Here is a 16,697-nt window from a genome sequence, read left to right on the forward strand (position 1 = left end):
TTTGAATCTCCACTTCATGCCTAGTGGCAAAGTGAGAGAAAGAGTTAAGGTCTTGATGAATGAAGAGAGTCTTTTTTAAATCTTTTTCAATGAGAAAGTGACTCTCTTCAAGCATAAGCCCTTTGGAAGAAACATTAACCTCCTTACTCTTCTCTAAGAGTGTTGGTTGTTGTTTTTCATTTTCTAACCACTCTTGAACTTTTTCTATACTTTTCTTTTTTTTTTCTTTTCTATTTTCTTTTTTTCTTTTTTTCTTCTAGGTACTGTCGCTACCCGCCGAAACGGACATTGGCATTCACGACGATGGTTGGACTCTTTTTTAGTTTTGAAAAATGATGGATTTTTAGAACGACTTATTCTCAAACTGAGACCTCATCGAACTAACAATTTTGTTAAATGATTCTCACCAATCCGTGTTAATCCCAAACGGGACCCTCCATGGATTAGTGGTTTTCGCAAAAAGGGGTTCTTGGAGTCGCCACCAATGTTTTACTCAAAACATTGGAAAAAGACATAAGGCAATTGATTTTCGCAAATCAACTTTGGCCATTACAACCAGAGTTGGGTAAGGGAGTCGATTACGTGTGGGGAAGGTGTTAGCACCCCACAACGCCCCTTTCGGGTTCCCTATGACGGATTATTTCATAAATAATAGCGTAAAATTACTAAAGTACCCCTATTTATTAGAACGATTATAAGTAAACTATCTACATGATGAAAGCTTTAAACGTGCAATGCAACAATCAAAAAGCGATAAATGAAAGCGGTAAAAGAAAGGATTTGGAAAGAAACCTTCGAAGCGGGCTTTTATATATTCAAAAAGGAGTTAGGAGGCTTTTTGGCGCTCCTTCCCACTACACGTTCGCTCGCTCCTTTCCCTAAAAATAAATATTAACTATGGAAATCAAAGAGATTTCCCTTCGACTTGTTCGAGTCGCAAGCTAAAGGCTCGTGAACTCAAGAACTTAGTCGGATCAGCTCTCGGAGAGATTTCTAGGGCAGAGAATAGCTCAAAAACCCAAGAATACTCAGCCAGAGGGTGGAGAAATGCTCCCAATGTGTGGAAGGACGAGCCAATGACGTCCTATTTATAGGATTGAGGCGCAGTATGGCCTAAGGAGTCAATACGGCCCGTACTGAGTTTTTGAACTACAGTACGGCCGTACTGAAGTTCAAAAACTTCAGTACGACCGTATTGATTTCATTATGGCCGTATTGTAGTTCAAATGGCTCAGTACGGCCGTACTGAACCTCTAGGAGGGTGTATTGAGCTCCAATCCTCACACACCCTTATTCTAAGCTACTCTAAGACTTCTAGACCTACAAAGAATCATCCTAGGGTCTTCCAGGAGTCCTTCCGGCTGACTTTCCTTCGGTCTTCGAGAGTCTTTGAGTCTTATTTCCGACCCGGACAATTTTAGGGGTCTACAGGTACCTCTCTTGTTGTATTTTCTTCCTCATGCATACTCCTAGGGACTCTAACTTCTTTGCCTATTTGAGATCTAGTTGGAACAATCCTAGGTTTGGATCCACTAGTTTCTCTCCCCTCAACTAATTTTGCAAGTAATTGTTTTATTTCCTCCTTATTCCTAGCATTTTCTTTTTCCCTTTTTCTAATTTCTTCCTCTCTTTTTATGTGTTCCTATTATTTTTTTCTTAGGTACTCTTTTATTTGCCTAAGTTCATCCCTAACACTAGACCTAGAGTTATGACCACGGACACTAGAATGATCGCTCATCTTTGATCAAAAAGGTTTTCACAAAGTTGTTTTCAAAAAGTTTGAAAAAGGTTTTCACAAAGAATGAGTGATAAAAAGGTTTTCACAAAATATTTTCAAGGTGCAAGATAATTAGGAAAAGGCCTAAGTGTACAAAGTGAACTATCCAAGGGAGGTGGACTACAAGGAATCACTTAAAAACCAAGCCTTATCAAGTAGGAATCACTAAGCCCTTTCAAACTTTTCTTACAAAACAATTTTTTTCACTAAAGTTAGGTGTGTGTGTGCATGACCCCCTAGTAGGCAAATTGAAGCCTTCTAAAACGAAAACAATTAAAGTAAAATACCTAAACAATTATACTACCAATGCACTAAAGCATGCAAAGAAAGTAACTAAAGCATGTGCTAGTCGGATTCCCTAGGGTGGGAGCTTGAAGTGACCTTGGTGGTATTCAAGCCACTCCCACAAGCATTAATTGAATTACCCTAAAAACTACTTGGTTTAAAGAGGCCAATTACAAACCAAAATCAATAAAAACAAAGGCCAAAAATACAAGTGGCCAAAAATTGCACAAGAGAAAAGCAATTTTTAGAAGAAAATCAAGTCTTCAAGTCTCCAACTTGCTTCCCTTCACAATGAACACCCAATGTTAGTCTTGAAATGGTGTTTGCACTCTTTGAATTGGTGTGATCCTCCAAAGTTCCTTGAACTCCAATCGGGCAACCTCTCCACTCAATCCACCAAGAAAGTGTGTAGTGTTTTAGAAGTTTTCCCCACCTAGGTCAGGAAGAAAACACAACCCAAGAGTACAAGAGGCCTAGAAAGAAAAACTAAAAAGGCACAATTAAGAAAAGGCTAAACTCAAATGGAATTTATGAGACAAACTTAAGAGTAGAAAGAAGGCTCAAAAACTGAAATTAAGGCACATTAATAAAAGGAAAGCACACAAAAGAGTAATTCCTAGAATGGCACTAGAATAGAATTTAGCAAGTAGGCTTAAAATAAAATATATGCACTTAACATGTTTGATTTATTGTCTCATTTGGCCATTAAGCATTGTCCAAGGGTCCATGAATTAACTCCAAGTACTATGGTATGAAAGTTGGTCCAAAACTCCACAAGTCTAGCAAAGGGTTCCCTTTTTCTTGTTTTTGGTTTCTTTGTTCTTTTTGGGCTTGTCCAAGTCTCGGTTTTGATGTTCAAAGTCCAGCCACTTTTCTCTTTTTTTTTTTTTGAATTTTATACTATTCCTTTGCTTGGGTTTTACACTTGTTTTTGGTGGTTTTGTTAGCAACTTTTTGGAGTATTCTTTTAGCAACTTACACTAGCTCAATGAGACAAAATTTGAGTGTTTTTCTTAGGTTTTTAATAGCCCACGTCCAGAAGAAAAAATAGGCATATAAAAATCATTTTCACACTCAAATCATCAAACAACATGTAGGCATACAAGTACACCAAGGAATTCACAAAATTGGCCGAAACTTTTAAGCAAGTATGTGCAAAGAAATTAATCACACATGATATTTTAAGTGATGTAGAACATGCTAGAACTAATTAGCATGCATGATTGACTCTCTAAAGCACACTATAGACTCACGGCCATTACATCAAACAAGTGGCATGCATGTCATTTTTTTGATCTTTTCAAGGTTTAAGCATGAATACTTGGAATTTTTTTAAAGGTGGGTTCAAAAGAGACAAGTTTATGACAAAACCGAATGGATTACAAAATAAAAATCATCATTTCATCAATATTTATCATGCAGCCCAAAATTTCCAGCAACTCAAACTTAAAAGAAAAATGGTAAGAACTTAAGCAAAGAAGCCTATAACACCAAGATGATTCACAAGGATGAGTATGGCATGAATCAACACATCAAAGAGGAAATATGGATCATGAAAGTATAGCAAGATGATGACCCACTTTAGCACAACTTTAGAGACAAGCAAGAAAACACATGAACATGACCGAAAATACAAAAAGAAAATAAGAAGTTACCCTTAAAGAACATAGGCTCTAGATACCCCAAAATACAAGGGTAAAATTGGAAATACAAGTAAAATAAATTCTAAGACTAAAATACCCCAAGATACAAGGGTAAAATAGGAAATCAAAGACAAGGGCAAAATAGGAATAAAAATAAATGCTATGCTAATAAAAACTTAGGAGCTAAGGTCTAAAAGTGGCCTCACTCCTCTTATGGTTTTTCAACACTAACCCATTCCTTTTGCCTCCTTCAATACATTACCTCTTGGACTTCTTGGCCTTAGTGTTATTCCATCACCTATGACCAAAGATGATGATGAGAAGAAAGAAAAATATTGGAGTGAGTGGAGTGATGATGAGAGAAAAAGAGCCCAATATGACTATAGAGCCAAAAACATCATTACATCTGCATTGTCTATTGATGAATTTTTCAGAATATCACAACGCAAATCTGCTAAAGAAATGTGGGATATTTTCCAAGTCACTCATGAAGGAACAAGTGATGTAAAGAGATCAAGAAAGCATACTCTCATAAAAGAATATGAATTGTTGAGAATGAAAAATGGTGAATCTATTTCTGACTTTCAAAAAAGATTTACACACTTGATAAATCACCTTGTTGATATTGGCAGGAAATTTGAAAAAGAAGAGTTAAATTTGAAAGTGCTGCAATGCCTGGACAGATTATGGCAAGCAAAGATGACTGCCATAGAAGAATCAAAGGACTTGACTTCATTGACCCTTGCTACTCTCTTTGGGAAGCTAAGAGAGAGTGAGCAAAAGTTGCATATATTTGAGGAAAATGAAAAGCAGGATAAGAAGGGCAATGGAGTGTCACTAAAGGCCTTGAAATCAGCCAAAGGCAAAGAGGTGTGTGAAGAATCAAGCTCCGAAGATTTCGAAGCTGAGAAGTTCAACTTGTTGGTGAAGAAGTTTAGAAAATTCCTAAGGAAAAAGGGAATTCCCCCTACAAGTTTAATAAAAAGGCTAACAAGAAAGAGGAAGCAAGTACATCCTCCTACAATTACTTTGAGTGTGGGAAACAAGGACATATAAAGGCTGAATGTCCAAACCTCTTAAATAAGCAACAAGAGGAAAAGAAAATGAAGAAAAATGGCAAAGGGAAGAGAGCCTACATTGCTTGGGAAGACAATGACTCAAGCACAACAAGTGATGAATTTGAGTTTGAAGAGAACAACTTGTGTTTGATGGCTGGAGCTGACCAAGACACAATAGTAACTGATTCTGACCTTGAATCTAATCCGGACTATGATCAACTCCAAGAAGCTTTCATTCAAATTCACAAAGAGGCTGTAAAATTAGATGCCTTAAATACAAAGCTCAAAAACAAGCTGTCATGGTATGAAAATGCTCTAATTAAAGCTGAACAAGAGCTTGAGGATTTGAAACATGAGCATGAAAATATTCAAACTATTTTCAACTTTAGTGAAGCTCATTGTGAAACCTCATCTTCCTCAAAAGGTGTTTGTGAAAATTGCAAGACTTTTGAAAAAGAAAATGCTGATTTTAAAAATCACTCTTGCAAAGTTCACAAATGGAAATGCAAACTTGAATATTCTTTTGGGAAAATAAAGAAATACTTTTGATAGGAGTGGACTTGGTTTTAATCAAAGCTTGAGCATTCCATTAAAATCAAAGAAAGAAGTTTTTAAGAAAAACCAAGATTTTAGAAAATTTAAAAATAATTTCTCTAGACAAACAACTTGCTATTATTGTTGTAAAAAAGGTCACACAATAAGGAACTGCTACTCTAGAAAATATGGAGTTCCAAATGGAGAAATGGTATGGATTAAAAAGAGCCAAAGGCTGAGAACTAACCTACAAGGACCCTTCACATGAGTACGTAAATTTTTTGTCCGAATCTTTGTTGTAGGAATGCTTGAGGGCCAAGAACTTACTATGGTATCTTGATAGTGGCTGCTCAAGGTATATGACTGGAGATCCTTCAAAATTCTCAAGTCTAAAATTGAAGAATGAAGGGTATGTTACCTATGGTGACAACAACAAAGGGAGAATTCTTGGTCATGGTAATATTGGTAACTCCTCCTCCCAAACATTGATTGAGAATGTATTGCTTGTTGATGGGCTGAAACATAATTTGCTAAGTATAAGTCAAATTAGTGATAAAGGCTTTAAAATTGAATTTGATAATACTTGTTGCTTGATATGTGATAAAAAGACAAGAAATCAGATTCATTGGAAAAAGAATTGACATCATATACATGCTTGACTTAGAACACTCAATAGCAATTTCTAATACTAAGTGCTTAATAACCAAAGAAGAAAATATTTGGCTGTGGCATAGGAGAGCTGCACATATTCACATGGATCACTTAAATAAATTGAGTAGAAAGTAATTAGTAATAGGATTACCTAAACTCAAGTTTAGCAAGGACAAACTATGTGATGTTTGTCAAAAGGGCAAGCAAGTGAAGGCTAGCTTTAAAAGCAAAAATCAGATTTCCACTACTATACCTTTGCAATTAATTCACATGGATTTGTTTGGTCCTTCAAGAACCATGAGTCTAGGTGGGAACTACTATGGGTTAGTTATTGTAGATGACTGCTCAAGATTCACATGGGTTATGTTTCTTGCAAATAAAAATGATGCTTTTAATGCCTTTAGAAAATTTTCCAAGCTTGTTCAAAATGAAAAGAATTCAAATATTACCTTTATAAGAAGTGACCATGGAGGTGAATTCTAAAACTTTTCATTCCAAAAATTCTGTGAGGAACATGGTATAAACCATAATTTCTCAACACCTAGGGCACCTCAACAAAATAAGGTTGTTGAGAGGAAAAATAGGTCTCTTGAGGAACTAGCTAGGACTATGTTGAATGAGACAAAATTGCCAAAATATTTTTGGGCTGATGCCATTAACACAACTTGTCATGTGTTAAACAAAGTACTGATCCAACCCATACTAAAGAAAACACCCTATGAAATTTACAATGGAAGGAAGCCTAACATTTCATACTTTAGAGTGTTTGGGTGTAAGTGCTTTGTGCTGAACAATGGGAAAGAGCAACTTGGAAAATTTGATGCAAAGGCTGATGAGGCAATCTTTTTAGGATATTTTACAAATAGCAAAGCCTATAGAATCTATAACAAGAGAACTCTAGTTGTTGAAGAATCAGTTCATGTTGTGTTTGATGAGACTAACAAACAAGAGACAAGGCAAACTGAAATAGAAGACTTGACTGATTTGCTTGATCAACCTCTATTGGAGAGTGAACCTAATGAACAGCCTAAAAAGAGTGAGCCAAATGAAAACACTAAGGATACAAGTGAACAATTGCCTAAGGAATGAAAAACTTCTAGGGACTTATCAATGGATAATATAATTGGAAATATTGGTAAGGGAGTGTCATCTAGAAGTGCCATTAAGAATATTTTCAATACTATGGCTTTTGTGTCACAAGTTGAACCTAAGAGTATTGATGAAACACTAAAAGATGAACATTGGTTAATGGCAATGCAAGAGGAACTAAATCAGTTTGAAAGAAATGAAGTATGGGATTTAGTGCCATTACCAACTGATTATCCAATTATAGGAACCAAGTGGGTTTTTAGAAATAAGCTTGATGAATAAGGAATTATTATAAGAAATAAGGCAAGGCTAGTGGCTAAGAGGTATAATCAAGAAGAGAGAATTGATTATGATGAGACTTTTGCCCCTGTAGCAAGGATAGAGGCCATTAGATTACTTCTTGCTTATTCTTCTATAATGAATTTCAAGCTTTATCAAATGGATGTGAAAAGTGCTTTTCTCAATGGGTTGATACAAGAAATGTATGTGGAGCAACCACCAGGTTTTGTTGATTTTAAGAATCCTAACCATGTTTACAAACTTAAAAAGGCACTCTATGGCTTGAAGCAAGCTCCAAGATCATGGTATGACAGGTTGAACAAATTTTTGATTGAGAATGACTATATAAGAGGGAAAGTAGATAATACATTGTTTGTGAAGAAATTCAAAAATGATACAATGTATGTTCAAATCTATGTGGATGATATTGTATTTGGATCTACTAATGTCTCTCTATGCAAAGAATTTGCTAAGACCATGCAAGGAGAATTTGAAATGTCAATGATGGGGGAGCTTACATTCTTCTTGGGGTTGCAAATCAAATAAATGAGTGATGGAATCTTCATAAGTCAAAGCAAGTATTGCAATGAACTATTGAAAAAGTTTGGTATGGAAGGGTGTAAGGAGGTTGCCACACCAATATCAAACACATGCAATCTTGACTTGGATGAAAAAGGCATAACTGTTGATAACTCAAAGTATAGAGGTATCATTGGATCACTCTTATATTTGACAGCTAGTAGGCCTGACATAATATTTGTTGTGTGCTTGTGTGCAAGATTTCAAGCAAATCCAAAAGAATCTCACATGAAATGTGTAAAGAGAATTCTTAAATATCTGAAAGGTACAACTAATGTAGGTTTGTGGTATCCAAAAGGAGTCTCACTAAGTCTGATAGGCTACTCAGATTCAGACTATGCTGGGTGTAGACTTGATAGAAAAAGCACAAGTGGTACTTGTCACCTACTAGGGAGTGCACTTGTCTCATGGCATAGAAAAAAACAAGCTTGTGTTGCTTTAAGTACAACTGAGGCTGAATATATAGCTGCTGGGAGTTGTTGTGCTCAAATTATTTGGATGAAACAACAACTAAGAGACTATGGAACTGAGTTGAATAAAATACCTCTGAGTTGTGAGAATACAAGTGCAATAAATTTGACCAAAAACCCAAATTTTCACTCTAGGACAAAACACATAGAGATAAGGCACCACTTTTTGAGAGATCGTGTTCAAAGAAATGATTGTGTTGTAGAGTTTGTTGAAACTAGTAAGCAATTACCTGACATATTTACAAAACCTCTACCAATGGAAAGATTTAATCAATTAAGGATTGAACTAGGAATAGTCAATGAATCTTGTTTGAATTGATTGTGATTTGAGATTGATTGTGTGATTAATTGGTTAATAACTGTATGAAACATTGATGTTAAAACATAAGAGTGTGTTTAAGAGTTGAATTAAATTTGGAATGGTTTGAAAAGCTAGTTTTAAGAGAAGCAAAACTTCTATGGAATAATCGATTATTTTAAAATTTAATCGATTATTTCAAGTGAGCCCATAATAATAATCCATTATCTGGGAGATGAAGAATTCCAAGAGCCTCTGTAATAATCGATTATTTAGGGCAATAATCGATTATCTGGGAAGAAGAATATGAAAAGGCTATGGAATAATCGATTATCTGGGCAAATTTGAGAAAAACAATCCTCTGGAATAATCGATTATTCCAAAAATAATCGATTATTTAGTGTAGAAAATGTTTTTAAAGGTTTTTACTGATACAAATAATCGATTATTTGTATGAATAATCAATTATTTGCGCGACTTTAAGTTTTCCTGAAGCATTTTGAACGGTTTTATTCGTGCCAACCCCTTAACCTCCCATTATTCTTTAGTTGAGTAACCTCTCCCCACTCAGAAACGTGTTAGGGCATTAAGAACCTCCAAACCCTCTCATTTTTTCCAAATCCTCACATTTTCTCAACTCTCAAACCCTAACCTCTTCATCTTTCTCATTCTCTTCACCTCTACCAAAACCCAACCATGGCTTCTTCCTCCAAAAGACCAAAGAAGCTAAAAGTGAGGGGGAGCAAGCGTCCTTTACCCTCATAGCAACTCATCTCCAAATGGTTTGCGAATGAGAAAACCCAAGAGTATTACTTTGAATGGTATGCGAGTCAGAGAATCATCCCTCCCAAGACCCTAAAGTTGGAATGGTTCAAAAATGAAGGGTTCATCTTTCCTCCTCTCCTAAAGCACCAAGAACTTGGGAAGTTTTTGGAATTGGAAGCACCCTACTACCCTAAGCTGATAAGGCTGTTTCTCTGCTTTGCTACCAGTAATGAAGAGATAATACAGTCAGTTGTGAAAGGCAAGCTGATAAAGCTTGACGAACCAACCTTGAAGGTGGCTACCGGGCAAAGTGGCAATGGGTGTACCAAACCCCAACCCTTCAACTTTGGTGATTTTGAGGAACTGACAACCTTCAGAGACTGTTAGAGGAATCTTGAGAACACCAACTACAACAAATTCTTGGCGGGAGGTATGAAGAAAAATTCCCGTTTAATTTCTTTCATTATTGCCTGGATGCTTAAAGCGCGTTTGCATAACCATTCTCAAATTTCAAGGGATGACATTTTGCTAATGCATGTTATCAAAAAGAAAATTAAGATTGATTGGGTGTCGGTGGTGAATGACTATATGTGGAAGGCTAGAAGGAAAGAGGATGGTCCAATTCCTTATGCCTTGTTATTATCTAAAATTTTTGAGAAAGCAGGGGTTGATTTGACAGGGGAGAAGAAGATTACTCTCCATGCTTCTAACAAGATTGAAAAATCTTCCTTGCATCACATGGGGATGTTAAAACAGGAAGATAAGTGGGTATTCAAAGGAGATGTCCCCGCAGCTCCTGAACCGACAACTGATGAGGATGGCGTTCCATCTCATGATGAGGACCAGCCACCACAAGTTAAAGCTAAACCGGACAGAGAGCAAGAGGCGGAGCCAAAACCATTTTCTCCAATCGAGCAAATTATGATTAATAAGCTTGATGATGTTATGGAGATGTCTAGAAGGCATGAGTCAATCTATTCGGGTATTCTTGATCGGTTTGATACCCTTGATCATGAAATTAACCGACTTAAGACTCATCTTGGGATGCCTGAGGACTCAGAGTGATTAGTGTTCTATTTTTTTTTTTAATTAGGAAGTTTAAATTTCTGGTTTTTAAAATTTCAATTTCAATTGGGTTGTAATCGCTTTAATTTCGGAACAATTTTAATGCTTTATGTTGTTGAACAATTTGATTTCAATTTGAAGTTTAATTTATGATATATTGTGTTTGAATGATTTGACAATTCTGTTTTGTTTGATTGGTGGTGTGATGTTCTATTTTTTGAACATTGGTATCTAGTTCTTTGAAATTTGGTTGGCATTTTTTATCATGATTTTGGACTCTGAATTGTGATAATGAATTGTATCTTGTGATTCTAACTGACCAATTCATGTTTTGTTGCTGATCTGATGTTTATGACTTGAATATTATGATTCAAGTTCACAAAGTTTTTTTTGGCTGACCAATACCTATGTTATGTTAAATCAATTTTGTGGTATTGTTCTGAGTAGATAAGGAGTATGCATGAAGCTCATATGCAACTTTGATATATATATATATATATATGTTTATTACAGGTAATCAGAAAGAATCTAAAAAATAAATTAGTTTTTTTTTAATAAAAAAAATGTAATCTACATCGGTTGCTAGTAGAACTGATGTAGATTTGTGTACAAATCTACATCGGTTGTTAGTAAAACCGATGTAGATTTGTGCAAAATCTACATCAGTTTTCAAAATCGATGTAGAAGTGTATATATTTCTAAGTCATCCTATTCTACATCGGTTTTAGAACCGATGTATATTACCTTGCAGAACGATGTAGATAATACATTCTTTAGTAGTGCTTTATTTAATGGAGGGGTTTAAAGCCCCCAACCCACACAACTCTAAATATAAAAGGGCTAGGGCCAAGGCCCCAAGGGGCTTAGGCCCACACTTGTCACATTATTTGTTTTTTTTTTTTAAATTACAAGAAAAGTTCTTGTTAACCTTTTTTTTATTTAATTTATATAATAAATTAATTCAATGTGTAAATTTTTTTTAATAATGTATGATGTTATATAATTTTTCAAATATGAAATTATATTGCTTTTTACAATGTTTTCAAAATCGAATTGGTAATTAAATCAATTTAGGCATTAATTCAAGGTTCAATAGTTCAATCGTGATTCTACTCCAGATTCTACTCCAAGAATTGTGCAAATTAATTAGATCATTCTCTTGGTACAAAATCAACAAACATTGAATTCTTTTATTTCCTCATATATTTAACCTAGGTTGTTATGAGCAAAATAATAATCTAGAATGGGTCATTCCGATTTCAAAATGGGTCATTCCAAATTCAAATTTTGGCCATAATAAACTAATCTGGAACGACCCATTTTGATGACTAGAACGGTCATTCTAGTTAGATATGAGGCCTATACATAGATGCCTCATGCACAGTGCAAAGGGATCAAAAGTTAGACTAGAAATCTTGCCTATTTTAGACTAGATAGCTTATAAATTATCTTTCTTTCTTTCTATATCTCTCTCTCCCTTTTGCATTTCTTGAGTTTTTGAGGATAATTGTTAGTGAGAAAGGCTGCCAAAAAGCTCCAGTAAACCATCTTTGAAAGATTTTTATAAAGCCTACTTTAGAGGTATTCTCATCAAACTCTTCCTTTCTTCTTTATCATTTTTTTATTCACATTATATTGCCATAATAAAAAGAAAAACATGTAAATATATTAGTCTCAAACATGTAAAATCGATATGTAAATAATCATTAATAAAGGGGATTAAATATACAAACTGTTATTCTTTATTATGCTAATTTCATCATAGGGTACCAATTTAGGGTGTTGTAGGGTGCCTAATACCCTCCCTATACTTAATCGACTCCCGAACCCAATTCTGGCTATGAAGGCCATTTTGGTATTTTTAAAAATCTTTTCTTTTTTTATGTTTTGAGTAAAATATCTATGGTGACTCCTTCAAAATTTTTTCTAAAACCATTGGTTAAGGATTAGTTTGATTTCCAAGCATTACCTAACTGATGAGATTTTCAAAATGGAAGTCCAAACCATCTGTGGGCATGATCGAAAATTTTTGGGTTTTGACAGGTGGCGACTCTGCTGGGGAGTGCTTTAAGAGGGTCAGGTCCAAATAAATGATGAAATTAGCAAAATAAAAATAATAGTTTAAATATTTTTCCCCTTTACCTTGTTTATTTTGTATGTAAATGTTTACTTGTTTGGCTTTGATATCTGCATGTTCACTTAAATTTCGAACTTGTTTGAGATAAACAATTATAACAAACCTTTGCACACAATAGTTTCCTCTATACCCAAGGGCATGAGTGAGTAAACATAGGGAGTGGTTGACGTACATCCGGCCCAAGAATGGCCTTGAGCTTGTGAGTCTTGTAAAAAATTACACTTAGGTTGATAATCGGTTACTCTAGCCCAAAATACTATGTCAGACCTTAGAGTCTACTAGGTGACGCGACAAAGGTACTAGGTCCCTATAATGAGGGCACCTTGGGAGCCTTTAAAGACTAGTGAGGACAATTAGAACCTTCCTATACAAAACACTTTCTTTGGTAAAGACCACAGACCATGGATTTGAAAGTCACTATTTGTAGGTGTACGTTGTTTAAGCATATGTTTGTTGCATTGTTGTTTGTTCAAAATATTTGTTTATATTTAAATAATTCCCCTACGATAAAAGAAAGAAAAAGAAAAACATTGAACGAGTATATAAAAAATGCATGTTATGCGTATTTTTAGGATCATCAAGGAGACCTCTAACAAAGAAAAGTCAGCATCACCTTTGTCACATCGTAAAATATTACGAAAAGGAACACCAATGACTCACTTTCCCAAAGATGAGTCACCAAGTCTTTGTTAAATAACCTTCTTCAGGCATTCTCATTTTGTAGTCTAATAGGAAATTATCGCTGTCCCTCAAAGGTGGCTTTTCAACACGCTGTACTTACAAGGGCTCAAAGGATAAGAGCTATGGAAGCCTTAGAGGAGAGGAATCGTGTGCTTAACGAAAAACTCACGTAGCTCAAAGAATAAATGGCTAAGATGTTTGAAGCCATGAACAAGTTGCAGCACAACAACAATAATGCAAGTAATGTCGGGGATGCTTCCAAGGATCACCTAAATGCCCTGGAAGAAAGGCTGAGATTTGTGGAGGGCCACAACTTTGAAATTCAGGAAGCTGTAGAAATGTGCTTGGTGTAGGACATCGAGTTCCCCACCAAATTCAAGATTCCTGACTTCTAGAAGTACATTGGTACCAGTTGTCCGAAAAGGAACCTAACAAAGTACTGTCAAAAAATGGTCGCCCACATCGGCAACGAGAAGCTCCTGATACATTGCTTTCAGGAGAGCCTATCTGAGGGAAAGTCCAGACATGAAAACAACTTGTCAACACCTTCCTCAAATGTATAAATACAACACCAATCTAATTTATAATAGGTCAGATCTGTAGAATCTGGGAAAAAATAAGACAAACATTTCAAAGATTACGCTTAGAGGTGGAAAGAGTTGGCCGTAAAAGTAGATCCCTCATTGTCTAACAAGGAAACAGTAACGATGTTCATCAACTCCTTAAGTTACCCCTATTATGACAACATGATAGGGAACACATCAACCCTTTTTTCCGACATAGTCACTATAGGCGATAGGTTTGAGCAAGATCTAAAAGTGATAAGATAGGGAAGACCCCGATAAGTCATGACCCCAAAAAGGTCTATGGAAAAAAGAAGGAAGAAGGGGTCAACAAAATCACTATTTCCACCGGTCCTCCAAAGATATGAACTACACCACAAGCAAAGCCCAGAAAGGATAAGGTGGTAGACAAAACCCCCACCACGTATGCGAAGCTACTACTCCAACTTCTAGATGCTTGAATGTTGGTTTGACTTCCTCTATTAAGGAAGATGGATTCTCTTTACCCGCCATGGTACAAACCTGAGAAAAAATGAGACTACCACTCTAGAACTTCGAGACACTCGGTGGAACACTACAAGGCCTTACAACTCCATGTGTAAGGGCTCACAGATGCTGGGTGGTTAAAATTTGACACCACCACACCTAGCATCGACAAGCATTCGTTGCCCAAGCATCATGGGAAGTAACCTTGGAGTAGGGTGTTGAAAGGCTACTAGATTAAGGGCTCTACTAGGGGTTGTTTTTGTTTTCTTTTTTTCCTTTTACCCGCAATTCCCGCCCAAAGTTGTGAGTTTCCATAATAAAAGGGCTTATAAAGATTTTTTTTTCTTCTTAATCAATAATAACCATGTCATTTCTACAAAATTTCTCTGTTTTCATTTCTTTTCTTGTTTTTCTCAAACATTAAAATTCTAAAATCCAATATAGAACCCAAAAGAGGCAAACATGGATGATGAGAATGAAATTAAGTAGAATTTGAACATCCATGATACATCACTCAAATTCAAAAAAGACTTTTCCTCGGATATGCAAAAATTATTATACCAAGAGGCTCGAGTAATCTAACCACATCAAGAGAAAACTGAGAAAATTAACCTAAGACAAAAGGAAGATAAGAAGGAAGTCCTCATTGACATGAAAATCAAAGAGGAAATCAAAAGCCAACTGGTTAATCTCCTCAAGGAATATATTGACATTTTTGCCTGGTCGTACCACGATATGCCGAGTTTAGACCCCGAAATCGTAGAACATAAATTGCCCATAAAGGAGGAGGCTCATCCTATAAAACAAAAAAATTTGAAGGATTAAACCTGAGTGGTCCCTCAAGATAAAAGAAGAAGCACAAAAATAGTTAGATGTAGGATTCTTGGTCGTCTCTTATTATTGCAAATGGCTAGCGAACATAGTGCCAATATTAAAGGAAAACGGGAAAGTACGAGTCTACATGGACTATCGAGACCTAAATCCAGCTAGTCTAAAAGATGACTTCCTACTACCACACATCGAATACTCATGGATAATACCACCACAAACACCATCTTCTCATTCATGGATGATTATTCAGGATATAATCAGATCATAATGGTCGTTGAAGATCATGAGAAAACTTCTTTCATCACACTATAGGGCACGTTCTTTTACAAGGTGATGCAAGTCAAATTAAAAAATGTCAGGGCAACTTAACAGAGAGCCATGGTAACTTTGTTCCATGTCGTTATCAAGGGCAGCGTGCAAACCCAATATGTAGGCTTCATATTCAGCCATGTTATTGGTGCAATTGAAGTCTAACCTTGTTGTCACTAGAATATGTCTTCTTCGGGACGATGCTAGTATGGTGCCTATTCTATGTCCCATCAAGTTTGAGGCTCCATCAAAGAACATGGTCCAGGATTCCTCCTTGGTTTGTCCCTCTTCCTCGTTTCCTAGAGATAACACGTCTTCGTCAGGGAATTTGTCCTTTATTGTATGGCATTTGTTGGTTGGTCCGTGATGGAATAACACTAAGGCCAAGAAGACCAAGAGGTGATATATTGAAGGAGGCAAGAGGAATGGGTTAGTGTTGAAAAACCATAGGAGGAGTAAGCCTACTTTTGGGCCTTAGCTCCTACATTTTTATAGCATTTATTTTTATGTCTATTTTTCCCTTGTCTTTAATTTCCTATTTTACCCTTGTATTTTGGGGTATCTTAGACATAGGATCTATTTTACTTTTATTTTCAATTTTACCCTTGTATTTTGCGGTATTTTAGTCATAGGATTTATTTTCTTCTATATTTCCCATTTTACCCTTGTATTGTGGGGTGCTTTAGATCATAGGTTTTTATTTTTGGAGGTATTTGATTAGGGTGGGAACAAAACCTAGACATATTTTTTGTGGCTCTTGGACCTATTTTTGGTGTTAGAAAGGCTTAGACCCAAGTGGAGGGCAAAGGTTGCATGGTCTTATCATGCACCTAAATGTAGCCTAACTAATCCCAAAGATTCCATCCTTGGCCACCAAGTTGTATCTAGGGTTCATTTGCATTTCATTTGGTGTGCATTTGGATTGTGAATTTCGTCCATGCACTCTCCAAATGCAACCCTAGATGCCTCCCACTCCTATAAATACCCTAGGCTATGCATCATGTAAATACTTTGGAATATATGAATTTGAGTGAGCATTTTTGCCTCAAATCCTCTCCTTAGTCACTAGGTCAATTCGGCCTACCTCTCTTATCTCCTCCTTAGAGTGAGTTTAGGGATACCTTGAATGGCCTTCACCTCCACTTAGTGAAGAGAGCCAACTAGAACACCCAAAACACCATCCTCCCAACCTTTCTC

This window comes from Cajanus cajan, chromosome 2 (assembly GCF_000230855.2).
Source record: "Cajanus cajan strain Asha chromosome 2, NIPB_CcT2T_4, whole genome shotgun sequence".
NCBI lineage: Eukaryota > Viridiplantae > Streptophyta > Magnoliopsida > Fabales > Fabaceae > Cajanus > Cajanus cajan.